The sequence below is a fragment of the Canis lupus genome, chromosome 22 (assembly GCF_003254725.2).
Source record: "Canis lupus dingo isolate Sandy chromosome 22, ASM325472v2, whole genome shotgun sequence".
Taxonomy (NCBI): Eukaryota; Metazoa; Chordata; class Mammalia; order Carnivora; family Canidae; genus Canis; species Canis lupus.
In genome coordinates this window covers 61,036,974-61,044,116 of record NC_064264.1, presented here as the reverse complement: position 1 = coordinate 61,044,116, position 7,143 = coordinate 61,036,974, and positions in this window count along the sequence as shown.

The window sequence follows — 7,143 nt, the reverse complement described above, 5'->3', positions numbered from 1 at the left end:
AGGCCTGACCCACTGTCCGGGGCCTGTGCCCCCTGCCCTCCCCAGACTGCAGGCGTCCCAATAGGTGAAGAGTGACTGGGGGCCTCGCCGGGAGCCCAGGGAACACAGCTGACACAGCTCCAGCCAAATCCCAGCCCGGGGTCACAGAGCAGGTGCCAGAAAAAGACAATCCTCTAAGCTGCTTCCAGGCGGATTAGATGCCCATCCTCCCCATTGCTTCCTCTGAGGACAAAGTGCAGACCCCGATGGACCTCCCTGAAGCTGCCCTGTTGGGTCCTCAGCTCTGGCAGGTGGCGCACCTGCTTGTTCCCCTGCGTGAGCCGGAGGCCAAACAGAAAGCAGAGGGGCCCGGGAGAAACCCCAACTTAATATAAGATGGCTGTGGCTTTCCTACTGTATTTCATTTTTGTCTTAAGAAGATAGAAAGCAGGAGGAAAAACAGCTGATATCAGGAATTCAGAGAGAAAAAAAACCCACAGTGAACCGCTCACTGGGTATTCGAGAGTGAAACCACTGGCAGGGGGACTGGTTAGTATGTGGGGACCTGGCCTGACACTGACAGGAGCCTGCCCTCGGGTCACCTGCCAGCTCTGAGGACCTAAGGTAACCTCAGCACCTGCCGGGGGATCAGCTCCGCATCAGCTCCCTCCCCTCTCCTGAGCTGTGCCAGCAAAACATAAACACCCAAGAGAAGCTTCAGGTGAAGTTAGAAGCAGGAGACCTCCAGCCACATCCAGGGCTGAGGCCTCAAACAGAGAAACAGGAATGAGAGGGCAATGATGAGGCCAGGGACACACCTGGAGGCATATCTGGGGGACACACCTGGGGGACACACCTGGGGCACATCCCTGAGGGACATACCTGGGGGCACACATCTGGGGGCACACACCTAGAGGGACAGACCTGGGGCACACACCTGGGGGACACAACTGGGCACACCTCTGAGGGACACAGCTGGGGGACACAACTGGGGCACATCCCTGAGGGACATTTCTGGGGGCACATACCTAGGGGGACACGCCTGGGGGTACATACCTAGGGGGACACACCTGGGGGTACATCCCTGAGGGACATACCTGGGGGCACACACCTAGGGGGATACACCTGGGGGCACGCCCCTGGGGGACACCCCTGGGGATGCCAGGACCAACAGAAATGTCAGACTCATAGGGGCAAGGTGTTGTCCGTCTAGTATGCAGCAGGTACTCTGTAAATGTGCAGGGAAGGAAGTGATGGGGGTCGGTTAGAGTTTGAAGAGGGGAGGAAGTGAGGTTATGGAAACAAGAATGTAGGAGCCAGAGGAGACCAGCAGGACCAGCCCACCCCGTGTCCCTCCTCTGGGAGGCATGGAGGTTCCATGAGTGGGTGAGGGCAGAAGGCAGAGGAGGCCAAGGAACAACCTGCATCTGCGCAACCACAGTCCCTCCTTAACCCCTCCCCAAGTACCGTGAACACTGGCGGGGGTTGGTCGAAGCACCACCTCTACCAGCGCTTCTGACGGCGTGCCTTCAGTCCGCGCCTCCCGGTGGTGCCAGGCACACCCAACGGCCGAGGATCTTGCCGAAATCAAGATTCTGCTTCAGCAGCCCAGGCTGCGCGGTGCATCTCTCCTGAGCTGCCCGGGGACGCAGCAGGCACCCCGGGGCAGTCTGCAGCCCCACCGGCTCAGTCCCTGGTCCCTCTACCACCACCACCTCATCCCCATCACCGTACACCACACATATAACAGGTAACAAGCCTAAGTCGTCAACTTTACAGTTCTTTTTCAAAAATATTTTTCAGAACCCATTTTTTAAAAACTATTCAAAATACAGAAGAAAATATTCCACTTTCTATATGAATTTTACAAAAGTCTGTATCGACACAGAAACATCTTGCTGGATCTTGCCAGGAGTTACCCCTGTCTATCAGTCTTTGGTGTGCTGAGTCTTCCCACCGATGAACATACCGTCTTCATGTCCCAGATGCTCCACCACCGCCCTCACCAACATGTGGCTTTCAGCACACGAGTCCTAACGTGTTCTGTTGGACTAATACCTAAACATTCTCTTTGTTTTGAGCAACTAGCAATGGTATCGTGTTTTTAATTTTGTTATCCATGTGTTCGTTGCTAGTAAATGCAATCGTTGACTTGGGGGCATCATTTTGTATCCTCTGCCTTGCTGAACTCACTTATTCGAGATTTTTTTTGCAGTCTTTGGCATTGTCTACGTGTACAATACTGTCAACCGAAAATAGGGAGTTTTGTTTCTTCCTTTCTAGTCTGTGTGTCTTTTCTTTTCTTGCTTATTCCACCAGCTGGCCAGTGCAGCACAAGGGTCATCTGTGGCGAGGGCAGAAGTCCATGTACCGCGTCGTCGGGTAGACACATGCAGTCCTTCGCCACTGGATAGGATGCTGGCTGGCACTAGAGATCCTGTCAACGCTTTTCATCAGGTTAAGTTTCTGTCTATTCCCAGCCTGCTGAGAACTTTTATCATAAATGAATCTCGAATTTTGTCAAGTGCTTTTTATGTATCGGCTGATATGATTGCATGGTTTTCCTTCTTCAGCTTGTTAGAGCATTACACTGATTTCTAAATATCGAACCAGCTCTGCATCTCTAGAACACATCCTTCTCAGTCTTTTAATGCTTTAAAAAAAAAAAAAGTCATTTATTTGAGAGTGAGTGGGCACACAAGGGACAGAAGATGACAGAGGTGGAGAGAGGTTCTCAGCAGACTCCCCGATGATTGCGGAGCCCAACACGGGGCTCCATCCCATGACCTGAGCCGAAACCAAGGGTTGGATGCCCAACTGACTGCATCACTCAGGTGCCCTGTTTAATGCTATTAAACATCAGCATTAACAGCTAATTAGTGCTATTGTTGGATTCATTTGCCGATGTGTGGTTAAGGATTTTGTCTGTTTGACAGGGTTTTGGTCTGTAGTGTTTGTTGCCTGTGTTTATGCTCTTTGTCTGGTTCTGGTGAAGGGTGTGCTGGTTTCATAAATCATTTGGGGAAGTTCCCTTCTATTTTCCAAAGGACACACCACACAATCTGTGCTACTTTACTACATGTTTTGTACGATTCTCCAGTGAAGCCATTGGGGCCTGGAGAGTTGTTTTATTTTGCGGGAGGAGGGGTGGTGGTGGTGGATTTTAAATTACAAATTCGATTTCCTTAAGTTATAGGGCTATTTAAATGACCTATTTCAAATTAGACAAATCGTGTTTTTTTGAGGAAGAGGCCAATTTCATCTAAGTTGCTGAGTTTATGTGTATGAAGCCGTGTGTTATTTTTTTTTAATGTCCAAAGGGTCTGTAGTGATCTTCCATTTTTGATTTGCTATGTGTGTCTTTCTCTTGCTATACGTTTGCCAATTTTATTGACTTTTCAAAGAACCAATTCTTTCACTGATTTTCCCTTTTGCTTTTCTGTTGTTAATTTCATGATTTCTGTTCTCCTATTTCTCCTTTCCACTTGCTCCCCCCTCCTTTTCCTAAGTTTTCCAAGTGGGAATTCAGATTATTGAGACTCTATTTTTGACTGCATGCACTCAGAACTATAAACAGTTTTAGTGACGTCCCACGAATTTTGATTTCATAGATTTCTCACCAGCCCTACGTATTTTCTAATTTCCCTCAAGACTTCCTTTTGATTCATGAATTACTTTTAAGCATATTGCTTCATTTTCATGTTTGGAGATTTTATCTTTCTGGTTTTTTAGTTTCTAGTTTGGTTGTATCATGGCTGGAGAATATACTCTGCATGATCTCAACTCTCTTAAATTTGCTGAGCTTTATTTTATGGCCCAGGATATGGTCCCAGGTTTATGTTCCTGGGTCACTTAAAAAGAAGTTGTATTCTGCTGTGTGCGGATGAGGTGTTCTACAAATGTCAATGGCATCCTGTTGGTTGACAATATTGTTGAGTTCTTCTCTATCCACGCCGATTTTCCATTTAGCTGTTCTATCGATTGTTGAGAAAGAAGCGATGAATCCTGTGACTAAAATTGTGGATTTGCCTATTTCTACTTTCAGTTGTATTTGTCTACGTCATATATTTTGAAGCTGTTGTTTGGTGCACACACATTTAGGATCGCTTTATCTTCTTGGTGGATTGACCCTTTATCATCATGCAATGTCTTTCTCTTGTAACTTTCTCTGCTCTGAAGTCCGTATGATACTAATATAACCACACACTTCATTGATTAGTATCTGCATGATGTATCTTTCCCCCATTCTTTCCCAGTCAACCTACCTATATCATTCTATTTGAGATGCGTTTCTTGTAGATAGGTTTGGAAACATTAGCCAACTATAGCCTGTCAGTTTTTTTATTGGTGTACTTATAGCACTCACAGTAATTGTTGCTCAAGTCTGCCATTTTTCTATTTTTCATCTGTTTTTTTTTTCTATTTTTCCTGTGGGTTACTTGAACTTTTTTAGAATTCAATTTTGATTTCTCTATAGTATTTTTAGGTGCATCTCTTTATGCAGATTGTTACTGGTTGTTACTGGTATCATATACACATAACCTATTACATTCTGTTGCTATCATCTTTTTAAAGATTTATTTATTTGCGAGAGAGAAAGCATGTGGAGGGGGAGAGAGGTAGAGGGAGAGACTCATCAGGCAGAGTCCCCATGAGGCACTGAGCTCTACATGGGGTTCATGAGGCCATGACTTCAGGTGAAACCAGGAGTCAGACTCAACCGACTGAGCCACCGCGGCGCCCCTTATTGCTGTCATTTTATCAGTTCAAGTTAAGCGCAGCAATATCACCTCCTTTTATCCTTTCCTGTTTACATATAATTAACATTACTTCATCTACATACGTTTAGCATATCAGGCAATATTATGGTCTTTGTTTCAACCATCAAACATAATTTAGAAAATTCAAGAGAAGTAAAGCTCAGTATTTACCCATATTTTGCTCACCATATTCCTTCTTTCAACATTCTGTTTTGAGAACTTCCTTCACCATCCTTCTAGGATAAGTCTACTGGTGACAAATTAGCCTCCTTTCCTTTTCCTTCATTTCATAGTGCTGGGACCTCCTTCAGACCAAAAGGATATTTGCACTGGATTCAGGATCTGGGTGACAATTCTCTTCATTCAGCATTTACATATATTCTGTAGCTTCTTTCTGATCTCTGGTTTCTGATGAGTAATCTGTAAATCAAATGGCTTTTCTCTGGCTCTTTCTAGATTTAGGTGTGTGTATGCTTTCAGTTTTCAGAAGTTTAATGATGATGCAGCTTGGATTTTGGAAGAGTTACCCTGCTTGGGTTTTAATCCATTTTCTGAACTTTCAGGTTAATGTCTTTTGCCAAGTTTAGGGAGTTTCTAGTCCTGCCTTCATTCTTCTGTCTTTCCAAAATTCTGACAACAGAGATGTCACACTTCATTACAGTCCTCCAGGCCCGAGGCACTGTACATTTTTTTCTGAATCTACTTCCTATTGTTCAGATCAGGTGTCTATTATTTTTTCTTCCATGTCACTGATTCTTTCCTCTGTCCCCCTCTCTTATGCAGTTTAGCCCATTTGCTGAGCTTTTCATTCTCATTATAATTTTTTAATCTAAAATTTCCATTGGTTCGAGGCCTGGGTGCCTCAGTGGTTGAGCATCTGCCTTTGGCCCAAGGCTTGATTCCGGAGTGCCTGGATCGAGTCCCACATTGGGCTCCCTGTACGGACCCTGCTTCTCCCTCTGCCTATGTCTCTGCCTCTCTCTTTGTCTCTCATGAAAAAAATAAAATATTTAAATATTTTATTTAAACCGATGGAAATAATAAAATTTCCATCGGTTCTTGTTCATATCTTCTAATTCTTTCCTTAAACTTTCTTTGTTGAGACTTTTTTCATTTGTTTCAAGCACGTTAATGATTGCTCACTCAAGCATCTTTATCATAACGGCCTAAAAATCTGATTCAAACATCCCTGTCACCTTGATATCAGCATCTATTGATTGTCTTAATTCATTTTGAAATCTTCTTGGTTCTTGGTCTGATGCGTGATTGTCAGCTGAAACCTGGACTTTTACTTAATACTCCTTTGGTTTTAGCTGGCTCTGTTCCAGCAGCAGGAGGAGGGCCCCAGCTCACTACTGCCGGCTGGAGAAGTCTGGGCTCCCCGCACTGCCTGGAGCCTGCTCTTTATGGGGCATGGGTCCTGCACTCTCAGAGCACCTGTTCAGGAGGCTGCCCTCTCCCTGCCTCTCCTCCCCAAGGCACACGTCCAGAGGTCATTTTGATAACGTGTGCTCAGTTCACCACATGCTTCCACTAAATGTGGAAGATTTCATTCAGTGACTTCTACAATGAATTCATATCTTATTCATTTCAAGGGCATGTCTATAATATACTTTCCAGACGAGCGTGGCATTTACTCTGCAGGTAACATTTGCTGTGCTGCATCTTTAGGCCCCAGGAATTGGGGTCCAAGGCCCACAGACTGTGAGCAATCAGACCGCAGCCTAATGCCACTCTGCATCTTATTGACCTAAAATTACAAAATTGTGCATGAAAACAGTATTATGGAAAACACACAGAACTGGTCCATTAAAAAGTCCAAGCTAAAATGGTGCTATTCCATCTGAATCTTAGGGTGCCCATTTTGCTAACAAACTCTAAATCATCCTGAAGAAAATAAGGCAGAACTAGAAGAGCATTTTTCATTATTCTTCTTCCCCAAGAAACCTTCAGATTTGGCTACATAGGTCCTCCAGAGGGAAAAACTAGATGTGACAAGAAATGAAATTCTAGGTCTTTGTGCATAACACTCACTATTTTAATCAGGCTCTGACTTAGATACCTGTGAAAAGACTTCTGTGGCACATCTAGCTAATTGGGGGACTTGCAGGAGTCTGGGTACTCCAGCCACCTGGCAGGTCGGCTCGCTGAGTAACTTGACGGTGGTGGAATAGCTGTCAGAAGTATCCAAGGCAACCCAGCTGATTCGGATGTGCTGTCAGGCCAAGTGTCCCCTGCCTGGACATTGCTATAGTCCTAAAGCCACCTACACAGCTCACCAGGAGCCCCTGGGTCCAGTGGGTCCCCACTGAGTCAGAAATGCAGTTCAACAAGATGCCAAGGACTGGTGTGCATTAAATATTAGAAGGTACCTCTAGATGGTATGGCTGTGACCTCCATTTCC